The sequence below is a fragment of the Schistocerca nitens genome, chromosome 10, assembly GCF_023898315.1.
Source record: "Schistocerca nitens isolate TAMUIC-IGC-003100 chromosome 10, iqSchNite1.1, whole genome shotgun sequence".
Classification (NCBI taxonomy): domain Eukaryota; kingdom Metazoa; phylum Arthropoda; class Insecta; order Orthoptera; family Acrididae; genus Schistocerca; species Schistocerca nitens.
The window spans coordinates 225572986-225577592 of record NC_064623.1 but is presented as its reverse complement, the minus strand read 5'-3'; the positions used below and the strand labels follow the sequence as shown (position 1 = coordinate 225577592).

Genomic DNA, 4607 nt, shown 5'->3' with positions numbered 1-4607 from the left:
AAGCTCAGATGGAAACCCAGTTATAAGCAAAGAAGGGAAAGCATAAAGGTGGAAGGAGTACATAGAGGGTCTATACAAAGGTGGTGTACTTGAGGACAATATTATGAAAATGGAAGAGGACGTAGATGAAGATGAAATGGGAGATACTATAATCCGTGAAGAGTTTGACAGAGCACTGAAAGACCTGAGTCGAAACAAGGCCCCGGGAGTAGACAACATTCCATTAGAACTGCTGACGGCCTTGGGAGAGCCAGTCCTGACAAAACTCTACCATCTGGTGAGCAAGATGTATGAGACAGGCGTAATACCCTCAGATTTCAAGAAGAATATAATAATTCCAATCCCAAAGAGGGCAGGTGTTGACAGATGTGAAAATAACCGAAAAATCAGTTCAATAAGTCACGGATGCAAAATAGTAACGCGAATTCTTTACAGACGACTGGAAAAACTGGTAGAAGCCGACCTCGGGGAAGATCAGTTTGGATTCCTTATAAATATTGGAACACGTGAGGCAACACTGACCCTACGACGTACCTTAGAAGCTAGATTAAGAAAAGGCAAACCTACGTTTCTAGCATTTGTAGACTTAGAGAAAGCTTTTGACAATGTTAACTGGAATACTTTCTTTCAAATTCTGAAGGTGGCAGGGGTAAAATACAGGAAGCGAAAGGCTATTTACAATTTGTACAGACGCCAGATGGCAGTTATAAGAGTCGAGGGGCATGAAAGGGAAGCAGTGGTTGGGAAAGGAGTGAGACAGGGTTGTAGCCTGTCCCCGATGTTATTCAATCTGTATACTGAGCAAGCAGTAAAGGAAACAAAAGAAAAATTCGGAGTAGGTATTAAAATCCATGGAGAAGAAATAAAAACTTTGAGGTTTGCCGATGACATTGTAATTCTGTCAGAGACAGCAAAGGACTTGGAAGAGCAGTTGAACGGAATGGACAGTGTCTTGAAAGGAGGATATAAGATGAACATCAACAAAAGCAAAACGAGGATAATGGAATGTAGTCAAATTAAATCGGGTGATGCTGAGGGAATTAGATTAGGAAATGAGACACTTAAAGTAGTAAAGGAGTTTTGCTATTTGGGGAGCAAAATAACTGATGATGGTCGAAGTAGGGAGGATATAAAATGTAGACTGGCAATGGCAAGGAAAGCGTTTCTGAAGAAGAGATATCTGTTAACATCAAGTATAGATTTAAGTGTCAGGAAGTCGTTTCTGAAAGTATTTGTATGGAGTGTAGCCATGTATGGAAGTGAAACATGGACGATAACTAGTTTGGACAAGAAGAGAATAGAAGCTTTCGAAATGTGGTGCTACAGAAGAATGCTGAAGATTAGATGGTTAGATCACATAACTAATGAGGAGGTATTGAATAGAATTGGGGAGAAGAGAAGTTTGTGGCACAACTTGACTAGAAGTAGGGATCGATTGGTAGGAGACGTTCTGAGGCATCAAGGGATCAGTTTAGTATTGGAGGGTAGGGTGGAGGGTCAAAATCGTAGAGGGAGACCAAGAGATGAATACACCAAGCAGATTCAGAAGGATGTAGGTTGCAGTAGGTACTGGGAGATGAAGAAGCTTGCACAGGATAGAGTAGCATGGAGAGCTGCATCAAACCAGTCTCAGGACTGAAGACTACAAGAACAACAACAAGTTCTAGGGGACCGATGACCTCAGAAGTTAAGTCCCACAGTGCTCAGAGCCATTTGAACCATACCAGGTCCGCTCTGGTACCACACTCTAAAGATGGCTTAAGGATGCTTCGTTGTCCAGGAATTATTACATGCTTTGGAACGCTCAAATAGTGACTGATTTACAACGGTTAGGCAGGTATCACGATTTTGATATAGTCTAGGCAGCTGCTTGAAAGCGGAGGGTCTCCCTCGCCGGATACGTAGTTTTCCTCACCTGTCTCTTCACGGTTCGACTAAGCGAGGTGACGCGGTGTCTCGCGGCCAGTGTGTAGCCTGCAAATTAAGACGCCTCGTTGGCAAGACGACTCTTATGTGAAGAAGTCGACGCGCCTTATAGAACGCCTAAAGAGAGAAACAATTTTGCCTGCGGACACGGTGGTCTGCTTTGACGTAATCTCACTATTTAGGAACGTGCCAGTAGACGAAACTATCCGCATCCTTCAGGAGTACGTGCCGCCAGACATATGCGACCTGGTTGAGCTGTGCCTGACTTCAACGTACTTCAGATGCAAGGAAAATACTACGAGCAGTCAGACGGCGTAGCAATGGGGTCTCCCCTATCTCCGCTGGCAGCCGATATATTCGTGGAAGCCTCTGAAGCAACGGCTCTCGGTTCAGCTCCTTTACGCCCACGTCGCTGGTTCAGATACGTGGACGACACGTTCGCTATATGGGCTCATGGTGAAACGGAGATACACAAGTTTCACGAATATTTGAACAACATACACGGGAAGATACAGTTCACGCTCGAAGTAGAGAGGTACGGTGCAATTCCATTTCTAGACATCGAAGTATGCATGGCAACGGAGGGCACACTGGGGCTCAGAGTATGTCGCAAGCCTACACATACAGACAGGTATCTGTACCCGCAATCCTACCACCACCCAGGGCAGAAGAACTCGATCATCCGTTCTTTGGCAAACCGTGCGCAGCGCCTAAGGGATGATCACAACATCACGCCCGAGCTTAAAAGGCTTCGCACAACGTTTCTAGCCTATGGATACAGCCACAAGTCGATCCACACAGCCTTGTCGACGAACACAAGCAAGAAAGATAAGCAGGAAATAGACAAAGTGCAGCCAGCCGTGCGCTTACCTTATGTGAAGAATGTTGCTGGCCTTCGCCGGGTTGGGGTGCAGCCTGTCTTCTGCAGTGGTCGCAGGATCCAGGGCGTGCTAGGCTCCACTAAGGACAAGGTGGATGCATTACCCACAGGTGGAATGCGGATGTGGAGAGGCATACATCGGCGAGACTGGCAGGCCAATAGCAACGCGCTTTCGGGAACACGAGCGCTATATTGGTGTAGGGCAACACAACAAATATGAAGTGGCAGAACATCAGCAAGACGGCGTAAAAGAAATCAAATTCAGCGAAGTCTGTGTGTTGGCCAAGCTGCCGGTTATTACGAAAGGCAAAATCAGAGAGGCCATAGAAATACTTAAACACCGTAAGAGCACGAGCAGAGGGGACGGACACCCAACAGGCCGCACTGTCAACACGACGCTGGAGCACTGCCGGCGGGTGACTGCCGCCGACGTCCAGCAGTTGGTAAACAGGAGATAACTTCTCACTCGCCGGTGACCACCAGTCGTGGCACATAACACAAGAGCCGACAGACAACAGAGGTCACGCTCTCCCTCCACCGCAATAACCTATTAAAATAAAGTTCCGTCTCCTTCTTCGTCAAGTGACCGATGAAATTAACTATCTTTTTAAAATTAAGATGTAATGGCATGCGCAATCAACAGTAATAACAAAATATAAGGAACACTGCACAGCTAGATCGTACCAGTAGACCCAGAAGAAGGCCGCTGAAACCGTGCCCGAAACGTCGGTTTTTCTCCAGCAGTAGTTTTGTACGATATGACACAGTACCACACCCAGATCACTTTTATGTCGAATGTTCACACAGCTCACTACTGTCGTGTTGCCTTCTATTATCACCACAGATCCCACGGGAGCCCACATACATGTACCCCATATCATAATTATGCCCTCACCGCCCTGCGTCTCTGGCACAGTGCACGTTTCGTGCAGCCATTCGCCCGGATGGCGACGTGTAAGGACTCACCCGCAAACCTGGCGTAACAAGGAAAGCGATTCATTGGACAAGCGACACGTTTCTGTTGATCCACATTTAAAATTCAGTGATGGTGCGCCCACTGTAATCATAACTGACGATGTCGTTGGATTAACACAGGAACATATAGGCGTCGTGTGATGTGGAGCTCCCATGTTCAGCAGTGGCTTTTGGACGGTGAGCTCCATCCTTCGTTACACACGGGGGCTCTCTCAGACCTCTACGTTATGTGATGAGACGTGGTCGTCCAACTAGATAAAGTTTAGTCGTTATTTCACCAACGGCCTTGCCGCAGTGGTAACACCGGTTCCCGTCAGGTCACAGCAGTTAAGCGCTGTCGGGCTGGGCTAGTACTTGGATGGGTGACCATTCGGTCTGCCGAGCGCTGTTGGCAAGCGGGGTGCACTCAGCTCTTGTGAAGCAAACTGAGGAGCTGCTTGACTGAGAAGTAGCGGCTCCGGTGTCGCAAACTGACATACGGCCGGCAGAGCGGTGTGCTGACCACATGTCCCTCCATAGCTGCATCCGATGATGCCTGTGGGCTGAGGATGACACGGCGGCCGGTCGGTACCGGTACCGTTGGGCCTTACAAGGCCTGTTCGAACGGAGTTCAGTTTAGTTTTAGTTTTTTACTCGTTATTTCACCTTCACCATTTCCGAGATCCGAGTTTCCTGGCGCCTAGCCTTGAACAATGTGTGTGTGTGTGTGTGTGTGTGTGTGTGTGTGTGTGTGTGTGTGTATGTTTCGAATGTTTCCAACACAGATCTGGAATGCGGACAGCAAATTAAACCAGTCATAGTACATATGTGCCTAACTACCAGGAGA

At 47.4% G+C, this 4607-nt stretch overlaps 1 pseudogene; it reads left to right on the top strand.

Annotated features, from left to right (window-relative positions):
• Positions 1-4057: 4057 nt before the first annotated feature.
• On the top strand, positions 4058-4175 carry LOC126211007 (5S ribosomal RNA; annotated as a pseudogene).
• The last annotated feature ends 432 nt before the right edge of the window (positions 4176-4607 follow it).